This window comes from Zalophus californianus, chromosome 14 (genome assembly GCF_009762305.2).
Source record: "Zalophus californianus isolate mZalCal1 chromosome 14, mZalCal1.pri.v2, whole genome shotgun sequence".
Classification (NCBI taxonomy): Eukaryota; Metazoa; Chordata; class Mammalia; order Carnivora; family Otariidae; genus Zalophus; species Zalophus californianus.
In genome coordinates this window covers 54,789,189-54,805,820 of record NC_045608.1, presented here as the reverse complement: position 1 = coordinate 54,805,820, position 16,632 = coordinate 54,789,189, and the positions used below count along the sequence as shown (strand labels likewise).

The 16,632-nt window shown below is 36.1% G+C and overlaps 1 protein-coding gene across 6 annotated transcripts in view; it reads left to right on the top strand.

Moving 5' to 3' along the window:
- Positions 1 to 1,067: 1,067 nt before the first annotated feature.
- The window catches only part of CCDC178 (coiled-coil domain containing 178), a 448,169-nt gene continuing 432,604 nt past the window's right edge, over positions 1,068 to 16,632 (top strand). For 4 of the 6 annotated variants that reach the window (XR_003517014.1, XR_003517013.1, XM_027576648.1 and 1 more), the window contains exons 1-2: positions 1,068 to 1,142; positions 12,338 to 12,370. The gene's annotated coding sequence lies outside the window, so the exon portion shown is untranslated. Of the gene's footprint in view, positions 1,143 to 12,337; positions 12,371 to 12,415; positions 12,443 to 16,632 lie in introns of those variants that run through there. The other 2 variants (XM_027576646.1, XM_027576647.1) reach the window with 2 other exon arrangements.

Below are 16,632 nucleotides of genomic sequence, written 5' to 3'. Positions count from 1 at the left end.
CTGACTTCCCACCATTGTGAAGGATTGCTAATTGCATCGACTCTTAAAGTAATAGATTTTGATTACTTAACCTTGGTAGGCCTTTGCCTGTTCCCAGTGTTGCCTGGAAATATGATTTGTGTGAGAATACTAATTCTTATTCTGATGCTATGTTTTTAACTATTTTTTAGTTTATCGTCTAGTGGTTGGTTTCCTCCAAGAAGGCTGCTGATGACGCCCCACTGTCTTTAAAGCCTATTTCAGGTCACAGTGCATATATTCACTGAAGAGAAAACAAAGTTTAGGCATATATTTTGTGCAACTTAACATTTTGTGAGATGGACCTATCATGCTTCAAAAATTGGTTTTTATTAAAAATAGGCCCTGAGAGTATGTTTGGAGGTTCTAGCAGGAGAGGGCAGCTACTCGCACGTATACCCTTGACCGAAGAACAGTCCTCCTCTTCCACCGAGGGCGCAGCTTCGGGAGGGGCGCACATGGCCCTTACACAAATGGCTTGAATTCAGCACTTTCCCCACCTCAAGCTCCAGACACAAATAAGTTTTCCTTTCCTCCCTAATAGTTTGTTCAGGTTTTTAAATACTAAAGTCACCTTAGGATCAACAACCAAACCAAACGGAGCTTAGCACCCAAAGTCTTTCTTGCATTGTACCAAGGGGCAAGAAAACAGACACTGGAAGACTTCCCTTTAATAGAAAACATACTGAGGATACCAGAAACCGCCTTTTGAGAGTAAGAAACAAAGTTCTACTGTCTTTGAATTTATTAAGTCTGTGATGCTCTGATTCTCACGATAACTACTGTAGGAAAGGCGTTGATTGGTGCCCACCCCTCCCTCTTACTAAAGAGGAAAAGGAGTTTGGCTGGGCCTGTTGGTTACCAAAGGAAAAGAGCGCGGAGGCGGCGGCACACGGGAGGCCTAGCGCTCAGAGCCCGCAGACGGGCTGGTCTGGGGCGGAAACGCAGGGCAGGCACACGACCCGCCCGGGAGGCCCAAGCAGCGCGAGCCCAGAAATCCCGGGCGGGCTGCCTCCGCTCCGCGGTTGCTTGGACACCGGGTAACCGACCCGGAGGGCCTAGGCCGCCGGCGCCGCGGAGCCGGCGGGGTGGGCAGGAGCGGCACGGGGAGACGGGCGGAGCCGGTGAGTCGGGGCTGCGCACTCCTCTGGCCGCCTGCACGGGCTCCCACACGCAGAATCCAGACCGGTACCCTGGGCCGCCTGTGCCCAGAGTTACACCCCATTCGGGTCAATTCCTTAATAATCAATCCCTTCAGAGAGGCTGAGGCAAGACTGTCACTCGGCGAATTTGAGAAAAATCCCCGTGGCGTGGGTAAGGGTTGTAAAGTCTCCCTCCACTGGCCGCCCAGCTGTACTTCACGTTGTCTAGAACGGCATCCCTAGGCTCTTATTCTTTTAATGATTATTTCTACTTTTCATTTTGCTTATAAGGCCTCCTTGTGGTGGTTCATGTATTATTATTTTGAATTGCTATTTTTCTTCTTTTGATATTTTTTCTTTCAAGTGTCTTCCCAAATACTGCACATCTACTTGGAGCAGGGGCTGGGGGATTTTATTTGTTCTATAGCACCCCAAATAAGGAGTGGACTCAGGAGACCAACAGTTTCGTCACTTCCAATATCCAACATGTGCAGACACATCCAAATATCCAACAACCTAAAGGATTTTGAGCTGTTGCTTTACTTTGAATTATACTCTAGACATTTATATGTAGGCTAGTGCATTTCTATCCTGAATATATAATACTTCTCCTTTTATTATTGCATTCTTAAGATTTTATTAACCATATCCAGCTAATTTCCAGAACTATCAAAACTATGAGTTTGAACATTAACCTACTGATTCTACCAGGGTGAAGTCCCATTACGTTGGTAACTGACACAGCTCTTATACATAATTCAGCCTTCTCTCTTCTGCTCTTGCCTCAGATTCAACATAACCTCAGACTCAACTGACCTGTCACTACATCCTCAGAGTCTGTTCTTTCTTCTCCATTCCCTATGGCAGTGAGTGATACCTGCATACACTTTCTTTTTCCTTTCAACTATGGACTTCATTCTCACACAGGTTTATTCCACTAGGCTAGAACTATGATTTTCAAGAGCCCTGGACTCCTAAATTCCCAACCTTGTACCTAAAAAGAAAATCTAGAAGTGCCCTGGATGGGACTCCTTGACCCCAGTTGGTTCACCTGACTGTCCCTAAAGCATTCATGTTGGGGATAGGACTAACAGGATTGACAGCAGTCTATCGAACCATGTAGATGGAGTGGGCAAACAATTTCTCAAAAGAAAGGAACCCCCCTTCTCTTAAAAGAACCCTTCCCTCTTAAAAGAAGGAAAGATTCTGAGAAAAAAATAAAAACAATATTTACCCAGAGTTTACTTAGACATACAAAACTTAAGGTTAATGAGAATACTGACTAAAGAATTGCTAAAATGCTAGACATTGGAATCTAGACAGAATGGAAAGCAGAAGATGTATGGTAAGAAAGGAAAGGCAGGGAGATTAGGCAGCTGGAATACTCAAAGTAGGTGAAGAATCTGTGTGTGGTAATGATGTAAGAGAGAGAACTGGATTGATCCTAAGCTTTTGGATTATGTGCCTGGTGGAAAAGTAGTACATCCACAAGCAGATGGTTGCAAGGGTGAGCCTTAATGATCATGGTGTCTGCTTTCTGCACAATAATAACACTAATAAAAATATATGGAATTTCAAAATTGGTGCTGAACTTTTAACCTCAGTTATAATGTTATGGATACAAAAACCACCCAAATGAAAGGGAGGCTATTTGTTCAGAGCTTGTACTAGCAAGGGAGTCAGCCACCATCATTTGTGTAGGGTGGAAACTCAAAGAGAGACAAAGGAATTGGAAAGTTTTCAAGTGGAAAAAAAAAAGGTGGGGGAGAGAGAGAGGACTTTAGGTATGCTTTGACTGGAGTTTGTTGACATGGGGAAGCTGGAGATGAGCTGACTAGGAGCAGGACATCCTACATGACTCGTTTGAGGAGCTTATTTGGCTTTCTCTGGCTGGTCCTGAGTTGGAAAGACAGGCAAATATTAGGGAAGCTGGCAGTAATTGACAAAGCCTGATTGTTCCAGGCTGATTACTACAGAGGTTGTGGTTTGGCTTCCTGGACTGGCTGGTGTACAGGTTGTGGGTTGGAATTCTATTTTTACATATGGTTTGGCTCTTGTCCATCTGTATATTCAGTCTCTCAGTGTTCACAGAAATTCAGTTAGGTAAACTTAATTTTACCCTTATATTAGGAAACTGAGCTATGAAGAGATTTGGATAGGTTGACTATTGCATTCATGACTACATAATTTGTTAGTGAACTCTCACTCACTGAATTTAAATCATGGCTATTTATTAAGCACTTATTACATGCTGGTCAGTGGACTAAACAGTTTGCATATACATGATAGATATATATCTCCTCGCGACACTTGGAGACATTATTGTTTTCACCATTTTCCAGAGGAGACTGATGCTCAAATACATGAAGAGTCTTCTCAAGGTCATATAACTGGTACAGAGCCCATCTGGAACTTAATCCCACATTTTACTGACTTAAAAGATATGTTCCTTGGCACTTGATTAAACTGATAATCTACTTTCATCACTCTGTCACTCTATTTCACCCTAGTCTGTATCTATGAACATTACCATCTGGCCTCTTTTCCTGCGGACTTACAGGATGTGAGCAGGGATAACTAAAAGACCTTTCAGTGTGAAATGAAGGGATTTAATCTACCATTAGGATGCTGGAAAAACTTTGGATTTAACCACAGCCAACAAAACGGATGAGAGGCCTGGGCATGTGAAATCACATGGTGAAGGTGGACAGGTAAAGAAATGGTTGAAAAGGCAGTGAAAGAATACAAACAAGAGGGCATGAGTACCTAAAATCAACTGCTTCTCTTCATAAGCTAATGAAATACTTTGCATTAAAGTCAGTTATTTATAGATAAACTAAATATTGCTGATGGTTAGTAAGATGTTTCATGGACAAACTGGACAATTATTTTTCTTTTAAATTTGTTTTGTGGAAGTGAAACTCTATTTTCCTTGAAGAGAAAACTACCCTCAGGAATTGTAACTGTTGAGGCCCCAAATCACACTTGTGACAAATTCTTTAAGAGACTGAAGAAAGCTGAGTATTTGTGCTAGTAACATTATGTTAGCCAGTGTTAATTATGTGTTAATTACCTTTAGTGTTCCAACACTTATGGAACTCCAATTACTCAGTTTGGGCTCTCAGAACAATTTTATTACAGGCAAAAGATATAGCACAGAAACAACAGAAGATATGCATGGAAAAGTATCCAGAGATCTCAGGCACAGATTTCTTTATTCTCCCACCTAGGAGTCATATAGGTGCTCTTGGTCTGTACAGACAAGTCTGTAACCACTACTGCTGTGCATCTGAAGCACATCTGTAGCAGGAAACCCAAATCTGCTCATGGTGGAGATCTCTTATAACGAACTCCTCATACAGACATATTCTAACTATGTTTCCAGCTTTTACTTTGAAAGCTGCCCTCTCCCAGGCTCTATCAAAATTAGATTCAATTATAAATCCAATTATTATTACTAAACAGTGCTGGCAGGCTGATAATATATATGCTGCTCTGAAACAACTCACAGACCCATGGTTTCAAAACATCATTTATCCTTAGTTAATGCATTCCATAGTATTGGCCAAGGGTCAGTAGCTCTGGAGATAAGCTGCAATTAATCCAAACAAGCTAAGATGAACCCATTATATGCATAGCCTCTGGACAGGGCAACTTTTAAACTAAATGCTCAAGCCTTTTCCACGATAGAACTAGCAAACAAATAAACACCCCCCTCCTGTATCTACATATCACCTCATGTATAGTTCTTTCCATCCTGTATCTGTTTGTTTTCTGGAAAGAGTAGTCTATTCATGCCTTTTCTTCTTCTCCATTCATTCACTCCCAGGCTTCTTGCTACCTAAATTCTGCCACTGTCATTTAAGGTCATCCATGACCTACTGCCACATTAAATGGACTTTCTTTTCCTAGTTTTTATCTTGTTATGTAACTTTTTAAAGCTCTTTAGGTTTTGGCTCCTTCTTGAAACTTGGATTCTATGACCCCATTCATTCCTGTTTTCCCTGCAAATTTTCTAGAAATTGTCAATGTTATTAATTTTTTTGGCTTTCATTGTCAATATTCTTTTCTTTGTTGTTGTGTGATCTCATCAAATTATCAGCTCCAAAATGATAATACTGAAAACTCTAGCTCATCTAAAATTTTCTCATGAATATTAGACACACATATAACATTAAAAAGCACTCATATATAAATTTAAAGTAGTCACCTTTCCTCTAAATCCTACCAGTTCTTCCTCACATAGACCCAAATGAAGATAATGGTACTGCCATCTATTCATTCCCTCATGCCAGAAACGGGAGTTACTCTAGACTCCTCCTGTTACCACATCCAATTTCTTACCAAATAATGCAGTTTGTGCCTATTAAATACCTTTTGGTTCTTTCTTCTCCTCTCCATTTTTACTTTCTCTGGCTTAATTTTAAAAATACCTTGATTAGTTTTCTTCTTGATCATTTTTTGTCTCAAATCATGTTCTCCTCCAATTAACCCTCTGGCAGGGCACTGGATTGAGACTACCTATTCACTAATGTCTTCCCACAAAAGATTCTAAATGGTTAAAAAGGGGTCTTGTTTATTTTTGTGTCTTCAGTGCCTGGCATATAATGTACATTCAATAAATATTTTCTGAGTGAATAAATGAATATGGAGTTTAGAAAATATATATGGAAAATTATCATATGCTACTGACATGCTCTAGAACAATGTTGTCTGAAACACTTCTCTACAGTGATAGAACTGTCCCAGAATGCAGGGGCCACTAGCTACCTGTGGTTATTGAGTTCTTGAAGGTGGCCAGTATAGCGAAAGAATGGAATTTTTAATTTTAAAATTTAGTATGGCTAGTGTCTTTAGCGTAGGACAGTACGGCTCTAGAAAACAGGCCCAGAAATTTCCTTTCTGCTCCATTATCACCACCTCAAACCAAGATTCTGGAGATGTTCTGTCACACAGAGTTCAACAATTCCATTCAAGAAATATTTCTGACTACTTAATACATGCCAAGCACTGTGGCTTCAAAGAGAAAACAAGTAATTTCTGCAAACAAAGATGCAGCAGGAAAATGCCAACTAGTAATGGAATTTGATTTCTGAAATGCTGTTATTTAGGGGACATTCTGAGGGTTGATTTTGACAGTGGGAAAGAACATTTTATTTTTTTCCCTCTTCTTCCTCTTCCTTCTCCATCTAGATTCCAAGGTAGCAAATGGGAGTGGAATTGTCAAAACTATACTTCTGATGATGATGGGAGCCATTCTGGATCCCACTTAATACCCCTCCTTAAGGGTGCCTGGGTGGCTCAGTTGGTTAAGCAACTGCCTTCAGCTCAGGTCATGATCCTGGAGTCCCGGGATCAAGACCCACATCGGGCTCTGCTCAGCAGGGAGTCTGCTTCTCCCTCTGACCCTCCTCCCTCTCGTGCTCTCTATCTCTCATTCTCTCTCGCTCAAATAAATAAATAAAATCTTTAAAAAAAAAAAAACCCTCCTTAAGGTGATGATGAAATTCTGCTGATTTGACCTATTTAGTTTTCATTATGTCTCTCCTCTTTTCTACCCCCTATTTTGTATTTGTTTGGTATTTCAATTGCTTTTAGATTAATTTCTTTGCATTTTGTAATACACTGTCAAAAATGACCCAATATCATATCTCTCTGGCTCTAGACAATTCCACCAAACTGTGTCATTTATTATGACTGGCTATTTGTGGTGTGATAGCAAATTTTCAATCAGTATGACAGCATTAATAGCTAAGCTAATTTAGATTACTTAGCAAATATTATGCCATGAGATTATGTATAAAATGATATCAGTGGGGCCCAAAAATGTTGTATATAATGTATTTCTTTATCCAGTAATTTGAACATTTCCATAGAAAACTGCAGTAAGAAGCTCTTGGCATAATTTCTTTGTAATAAATTCTGAATGCTGCTTATTACTTTTGCTTTTCTTATTCTCCAGATGGTTACACATTTGCGCTCTATTTGTCTGTTATTTCACTAAGCACAGATTTCTTACTGGGTGCTATTATTTATTTATTTTTATTTATAGCTTTGGTTTGTCTTGTAGTAGACAAAAACTGTTTCTCTTAACCGATAATTTAAGAACAATAGGAAAGGAAATTAGTGGGAAGCTTTGATTTTCCAGTGTGATTTAATATTTTTCAAGAGCTATACCACTGGATGAATTTTGATATCTATACTGAACATTAACAATTTAAATCATTTAGTAGTGAAAATTATATAATTCCTAGAATATATAAATAAGTAATGCTTGTATTAAGATCTTTGCTAAATCATAGTAATTTAAAAAATCCAAATGTTTGTATTTTAAAATCTTTCAAAAATGGAATCATTAATAAAAGAATTACTTCTTTTCCCTATGGTGTAATAACCTCATAGTGACATACATTTTAATTTTCTTTTTCAAAAGTATAGAAAAATATACCTTTCCATACAAAGAAATCACTTGTGTTGAATTATTGGCCAGTCATGGAGTGGGAAGCTATTAAGGTACATTACTGTTTAGAATGAAACATGTAATAGGAAACCTCAGTATTTTATTTAATTTTTTCAACTAACAGCTTAAAGCTGTAGTTAGAGGGAAATAAAGCTTCATTGTCAAGTTTCACCCTATTCTTCTTTATTTTCTGATTAGTTTTAGTCTCATATTTTCCTTCCCTTCAGATGACTTACTGGGCTCTGGTAAAGAACCTAAAAAGAGGAACACTGAGTGAGTAGTGGGTAAGGGGGTGAGTGGCAGCAGTGCACTACCTGTTTTCAATTTAGTGTTTGAAGACCTGTAGGAGGAAAAAAACCCAAAAACAAAACATGACCTTTTGCCAAGGTCATATTCAAGGAAGAGTTAGTCTCTCAGTTTTTATTAAATTTTAACTTGGTAGCTCATATGAACTAAAATTCTTTCTTATTTAGTAACATATGCTTTGCATTAATGCAGTAGTTGCATTTTGGGGAAGATCATTTAGGGAATCTGGATAAATAAAAATCAGATATACTCTGGAGGCTCCATGCCAACGTATGGATAATTCTTTTGCAAAAGCAGAAAAATCACCACTAGGTAACAGTTCTCAATAAAATTTTTAAAGTATCTCCTATGTGAATACTCGGGATTCCTCTCAGATTATCCAACCTTTAAACCCTACAAGGTTCATAAAAATGACAGGCAGAATGAACAGTCTTGCATTAGAAGAATAAACAGATCTTGGTGAGTGTTGTTAAAATTTCTGAACAAAGGTTAACTCACACTGAGTAGTTTCTTCATTATTCAAATATAACCCCAGAATAGTTGATAATATCAGAGTCTTTCTTATAAAGGCAATAAATAAACCTGTGGAAAGGTCATATTTTATATACCTTAATATCACATTAGTCAATGTAACTGAGTTGTCTTAACATTTAGTTCCTTTAATAGACAATAGATTTGAAAAATTTCAAGACAGCTACTTGTTGGTATCTTTGAAAAGTAATTAAATCAATGGGAAAAGGCAAACAATTTTTCAAAATATTTTACAGTTTCTCTTAGTAAAGCATCATAAATGAATTATAGACAGCATGGAGATAATGTGTTCCTTATTGCTAGGTTCAGTCCTTCTTAAATGAGTTGCCAGAATTGTTTTCCAAAAGAGATTTGTCTCTTTGTTACTGAGGATCCTAGAATGTGTAAAATTAGGAAGAAGAGCCCTTACTGGTATATAGACCTACAAATGTTGTCCTGGTGTGTGTGTGTGTGTGTGTGTGTTTGTGGAAAAGGCGTGAAAAGTTAATACTAACATTAGGGTTGAAGAAATACATTACTGCCATTCCTAAGTAAAACTTATAGTTCCATTAAAACAACTTTTTCCACTAGCATATACTTCTACTGATGTAGAAAGCCTGGATCTTAATCTATAAACTGAGCCGTGTAAAGAATACCACACTTAAAATTTTCCTCTAAATCAACTAAATTCCAACTTGGTGGTACTATCCCACCAGTTCAGCAGGAAATTTACCATTATTCATAATATATACATTAATGTGGTTATATATTCATAATTATATACATTTATACCAAAAGTGTTGAAAAACAAAGTTTACATTTTAGGTGGGAAAAAACAATTTTACAAGGTGTTTATCTTTTTATGTGGAATTACAGGAAAATAGCACATACAATCTAACTAGAATAGTGAGGCAATCCCAAGTTTAAGCTTACTTTTGTTAAAAATAGGTTCTTTGGTTCTGTAGGTTACAAATGTTCTACATCCTCTAGTTTAAATGACTAATAAAGATAAATGATTTATTACATGGTTACCTGAATAAAAAGAATTTCTAGGTAAAAGTGATTTTGCTTTACATTTTCTATTTCATTAAGTATGGTTCCCTGATCTAAAGAGGTTCCTTTTTAAATTAAAATTGTGGTTTCCTTTATTAAAGAGAAATGTAGAAATAATCTACATTATAAACCCTATAGGATTCAGGTAATATATCCATTCACAATATAGACATTCTTTTGCAGTTTGCATGTCTGTATTACCTTTTGTTATCTGATAAATGGATTCTTCTATTACTTTACTGTATCATAACTTCCGCAAAAAAGTTTTATCATATTAATTACTGAAGACTAAATACTTTTTCTATATCAATTTGTTCTCTTTCCCCCAGGGTGGGTGGGTGGGTGGGTGGGTGTGTGTGTGTGTGTGTGTGTGTGTGTGTGTCTAGGGATTGTCAGTTCCAAGTTCTTTGCTCATTTTTTCTGATTGAATATTTCATATTTTTCTCACCAATTTTTTGTAACTTTTTATATATTAAGCCAGGAACATTTTGTTACCCACATTTTAAGAATTTCTTCCTGATTTGAGAGAGTTTTTAAAAAAATAGTTGGATAGCTTTAAATTTTTATGGAGTTACAGCTCTAGAACTTTATGTAATTTTTGGTGTTATGCTCAGAGACCTTTCTCATTTTTATATAAAGTTTCCTCTAGCTGTTTGTTTTTCCTTTTACATTTAAGCTTTTAATCTATTTGATTTTGAGCCTAATTCTATAGTCTCAAACAGAGACTTTGTAATCATTTCCCCGGATTCTATTAAAATCAAGTTGACATTTAACAAATGATTGGGAAATATTGCATATTTTGTTCTTATTTTAAAGAGTTACTGTACACAATAGCACCTTGAAATGTCCTGAAAAACTCTTTTCTTACTTTTATTTCACCCTGTGAACACTGGTTATAATACTTCCCTGGTCTCTCTGTAGTAGAATAGCATGGTGATAGATTGCACAGCTAAGTCCAATTCTACACTGCCCAGGTACAAGACACTGCCAAGTACTTAACCTCTCTGATTTCAAGTCTCCTTTGTAAAACAGGGCAAGTAATCCTACCTACCTCATAGGCTGTTGTGAAAGTAAAGGCAAATGAGGCATGTTTTAAGTTCAAGCTATCAGTTTTGTTTTCTTTGTGTCAAGACTCCTCTAGCTATTTCATGAAGTTAGGAGTAATATCTCTAAATAAATTGAAACTTTGGGTGTGCAGGGGCTGTGTCTCAACATTTTCTTTTCTTCTTCAAAATTTTCTTACATTCTCTAAAATCTCTATCAGAAATAGTCAGAAGTGTTCAATAAATAGCTGATACTCTAAAAAAAGTAAAATGAAAAGGCACATTTCTTCAAGAGCAAAGGCTATCTCATAGTAAAATGGCATAATATTTTTTTTAAAGATTTTATTTATTTGAGAAAGACAGAGAGAGATAGCGAGAAAGAGCAAGAGCGAGGGGTGGGGGACAGAGAGAGAGAGAAGCAGGCTCCGTGATGTGGGGCTCCATCCCAGGACCCTGGGATCATGACCTGAGCCAAAGGCAGACGCTTAACGGACTGAGCCACCCAGGCGCCCCTGGCATAGTATTTTCTTTCTTTCTTTTTTTTAAAGATTTTATTTATTTATTTGACAGAGACAGAGATAGCAAGAGCAGGAACACAAGCAGGGGGAGTGGGAGAGGGAGAAGCAGGCTTCCCACAGAGCAGGGAGACCGATGCGGGGCTCGATCCCAGGACTCTGGGATCATGACCTGAGCCGAAGGCAGACGCTTAACACTTGAGCCACCCAGGCGCCCCGGCATAGTATTTTCTAATTAAAATATTTCTTCCATAAGACTTTTAAAGTTTCAAATTTATAAGAATTTGTTATTTTACATTTCAGACATAAAGTAGCCATGGAATATAAATGACTTAAGTACTTTATATTTTGTCAGCAAATGTAAATGTTACTCAGGACACTCACTGTAAAATCATTTGATGTGACTTAGAGGTGAAATAGTAACTTAGTACATGATATTGACCTATGAAATAATTTAACATCATAAAAGCTGATTTGACTTGCTTGTCGTTCTTTATGTCTCAAGAAATTACCAGAAGGTGAAAGGCTCATCTTTTAGACAAATTCAGAATATGGTATGAGATTACTTTGTGAATATATACGTGGAAACGGACTTTTTCAGTTCTAATTTGATTTGTAGAGAAATCTAATCTTTCTGAAGGCGTATTTGGCTTTAGTAAAACCATGAGATGTAATATTTAATGCCTCTTAACTCTGATCTATTGGATGTAATACAAACAATACAAAGTCTATAGAACTTCATTAAAGAAAGAGAGAAGATACTAAGAATCAGAGGATAGATTTTAAAGATTTATAAAACAAATTATTATAGATATGTGTGAGAAAGTTGTGGAAAAAAATGCCTTGTAAAAAGATGTTTTTTGAGAAATCAACACAAAAGGCAGGATTTATTCTTTTTTCTATTACTGTTGTGGTATTATAAATTTTATACAATAGGATTTTTAAAATTTTGGAACTTGGGTTAAAATGAAAATCAATATTTGATAAATGCATGTTCAGTATGATGATCTGTTTTTAATGGCTGAGCTTTATTTGACAAACTTTTTTTCATTGTTTCTTGAAATAACTTTGAAAATGGTTGTCAAGAATGAACATAATGATTGCATCTTTGTGACTTATTTATTCCAAAACTGGAAGTTTGTACCTATTAATCCCCTTTATCTATTTCACCCATTGCCTCACCCACCTCCCCTCTGGCAACCTCTGAAACACAGTTTGTTTTCTGTTTTTAAGAGTCTGGCTTTTCATTTGTTTGTTTTTGTTTCTCTGTTTGTTCATTTTGCTTTTTAGATTCCACATACAAGGAAGTCACAGAGATGACAGGTACAGCATGGGGAATATAGTCAATAACACTGTAATAATATTATAGGATGACAGATGGTGACTACACTTATGGTGAGCAATGAGTAATGTACAAAACTGCTGAATCAATATGTGGTGTACCTGAAACTAATATTACATTTTATGTTAATTGTACTTCAATAAAAAAAGAATGATCATAATAATTGTTTATTGAAAACTGAAATGTTTTCCCTAGAATCTGTGATTGGAATATTGACCTATAGTTTATTATAAATATGAATCTTTTCTATGTTTAAGGCAAAATTAAGCTACATTATGAGCAAATGTTGTCTTTAAGCTCTTTATAAATATATGTACATGCCAATTATTTTGTTTTATTAACAATAACTCTAACTTTGATTTTTATGATCATTCAAAAATTTCCCACTATTCATTATCCTCATCTTGTTACAATCAGTTTTTTGAGTTTTTGCTCTGTTGCACTTTGATTATAAAAAATAAATAAGACAACATTCTTCTCCCCTCACATCTCATAAATCAGTGGAAAAAAAACCACGTGCACAATTATTTAAGAAACTCTACAATATGTACAATATAATACTTAAGTAATAATAAAGTATAGGGAGGAGTAAGTAAATTTGTTTTGTGGTGAGAAGTAAAAGGAGACATCATATTAGATACCTAAGGAAAGAAAGAATAAAAAGCATGTGCAAGGGAATGGTTGTGTGTGCTATGGTGAGCGCCATACATTATGTAAGACTGATGAATCACAGACCTATAACCCTGAAACAAACAGTACATTATATGTTAATTAAAAAACAGAAGTGTATGTCTTATTTTGATGACTGGTATGACTAGAATATGGAATGTGTGGTAAAGAGGCAAAGGGTGGCAGGAATATACCAAGGAATATTTTTATTGTCTCACTGACATGTAACTTTTAGACCTTGTGTTAAAATTCCTTGGTGTTACTAGAAAATATATAATGTATATCAAATTGGTGAGTGCCTTGAAGGCACAGAATATGTCTTATTCTTTTGTAACCTAAACAAGTAGCACAGTGACAAACAAGATATAAGCTAAAAACTGCTAAAGGAATCAGTGAGTGGCTAAAATGAAATGAGTCAAGCATTATCAAATATTAAAGTGGATCTTAGAAATTAATTCAGTCCAGTCCCTTAGATTTTCCAAATCCTTCCTATATAAACCTTAATAAACTATTTTATAGTTCCTCCATAATCACTTTTATCGATAAAACGCTTTCTACCTCACAACATAGCTTTGTTCACTGTTGGAAAAACTAGAATTGTCAGAAACATTTCTGCATGACTGCCAAAATATTCTTCCATGTGGAACCACAACCTGTTAGTCTGCCAGCCATTTTTGGAATAAGCCTCTGTGGATGTCTGATTAGACTTATTTCCCTATCTTCTCCCCTACCCCACCATTGGCAACATTATAGTGAGGACAGCTTACAATAATAGTTAGCAGCCTTACCCCTGGCCATAACTGTGGGCAGGAATAGAGGACAGACTTAAGCTAGTACAATAATATCCTGACTTCCCAGCAATGATTGAAAGGGTCAAATAGGCACTTGGTCCAAGTAAGGCTAACTGAAATACCCCCGGAGATAACTGGAATCAAATTTGAGAAACAGTCAGCTTCACTTTGATGGCTGAAGCTCTACAATATAAATCTCAGGAGATGTCAGCAAAGAAGATTTCTGAACCACAGAAAAAGTCAAGTTGTAGAAAGAAAACTAGAATGAGTATGAAAAGACTACTTGAGACTAAGACAGAGAGAATGTTGATGGAACCTAAGTCCTTGTATTCCTGCTTCTGTTATGGATGGACTACTGATATTTCCTACTAATTAACCAGTATCTTAGCCATAAATTCTCCATTTTATGTTGTATTCTTTTTGTGTTTTTTTTGTTTGTTTTTGTTTTTACTTAAACTGAGTTTTCTTATCTGCAACAAATAAGAACCAATATAACTGGCATTCTGGTTTAGACATTTTAGATCTTTACTCTCAGTCGTGGTTGGTCATTCCTCTGCTCTGTTAAGATCAAATCTCTGATTACTGACCTTGGCCAGGATGCTGACTTTTTCCTATTTGCTGCCTTACTTGATGGTTTGCATTTGTATTCTGTGCTCTTTATCAGCTATGTTTAATCTGTTTAGGGTTTGGAAGCTATCTAGATAGAATATGACATAATTTGTTTTTTTTTAAGATTTTTTAAATTTATTTTATTTGACAGAGAGAGAGAGAGCACAAGCAGGGAAAGTGGCAGGCAGAGGGAGAGGGAGAAGCACGCTCTCCGCTGAGCAGGGAGCCCGATGTGGGGCTCAATCCCAGGACCCTGGGATCATGACCTGAGCTGAAGGCAGCCACTTAACCGACTGAGCCACCCAGGCGCCCCCATAATTTGTATTTGAATCACAACTTTAAATAAGTTTGAAAACTCAGTTATATTATGGGGTGAAAAACTGGGAAAAGTAATAATTTTTTAATATTCTAACAGTTTATTAACTGTTTCCCGTTGTCAGACCTTTTAAAAATCTTCCTTGTGAAAAGAATGTAGACTTCTATTATTGGGCATATTTAAATTATTATAAAATAAATCAGCTGAACTATAGACAAAGCCAGTAAGAATAAACAAATATGTTTTCCACAATTACTGGAAGACTATCAGTATGTTTACGCTGAATACTGAAAAGAATGTATGAGGTAATCATGGCTACTGAGATGATTTAAGATAGCCTAAAGTTGCTTAATATTTTCATGAGGATATGAAAGAACAGGAAAGTGGCACATTACTTTCATAGCCTTATCAAAGCCATGAAAATAACATAGATAAAAAGAAACAGCATCGTGGGGCACCTGGGTGGCTCAGTGGGTTAAGCCTCTGCCTTCTGCCCAAGTCATGATCTGTGGGGAGTTTTCTTCTCCCTCTCCCTCTGCGCCTCCCCCCTGGCTCCTGCTCTCTCTCTCTTTGCATTCTCTCTCAAAAAGAAAAAAGAAAAAAGAAAAAAGAAACAGCACCTACAGAGATGAAGTATATAAATACAGTTGCTTAGGTTTTAGAACAGTATATGGTACTATCATTGACTTTAAGGCTTTAGTTTTTGTGGGCACTGGGGATGAGTTTCTAAATTGTCTAAGTACTGACTTTTGATATTGTTTGTGGGTTTGGAAAATGGGTGATCCAAACTGATTTATATGCTTTATTTCCATTAAAAATAAATATATTTTCAAATAAGAACACTGAAATAAACTGGGAGAAGATCCTTATAATGCATTAATAACAAAGGACTATATCTAGAACTACTGAAGATTAAAAAAACAAACAAACCATAACCCAGAATGTACTTTACCATGTGTATACACTAGAGATACTCTAGGATGATACACAAAAGTATGTAAGAGACCTTATAGTAGACTTAGTTACAATAGCAAAAATATTTGAAAACAACTGAAATGTTCATCAATAGGAGAATGGTGTACTAAAACAATGGAATTTTATACAGCAGTGAAAGAATGAAAAAAAGCTACTTATAAAAACACAGATAAATCTCAAAAATGTACTAAACAATAAAAAAATCTGTAGAATGATTTAAGTACAATATTTATTTAAGGTTGTAAAACTCTGAATCAATTCTATACACTATACTATTTTGAGATATATAATAAAAATAAACTGAATCCATGAGCGTTATAATTTTGATGGTTCTAACTTTTGGTGAGGGAGGAAGTGAAATGTGACCACTAACTAATACAGTGAAATTTGAATGTTATTGTTAACCATTTATTTCTTAGTCTGTATTGTAGAATTTGACAATAAGAATATTTAAAACAATTAAAAATAAAATCATGAGAGGAAATGGGTAAAGTGAGAGGGTTTTCTGTCCAGAAAGATAAATAGCTCAGAAATTTTGTTTTAGCAATAGGGAAGCAAACAAAATTTGAGGAATATAGTGATTTGCTAAGATGATAGCCTAATGTGGTGAAACAAAAGGAATTCTATGTGTAACAGGCTAGTGTATGGAAACAAGTAAAAATTATAACCAAAAACTTAGTTTTTGCCAGAAAATGCCAGAAAGCTTGAATAGTTGGGAGGGAAGGTGACAGTCCCAAGCCAAATCTATAAACTATAAACTGATTGCAGGTATTTCATTCTTTCATATATTTTTTTTCATTCATGCATTTTTTTCATTTTCAACAAGACCCTGCTGAACCCCTCCAATGTGATAGGCACTGTGGTAGATCTGTGCTGTCCAATA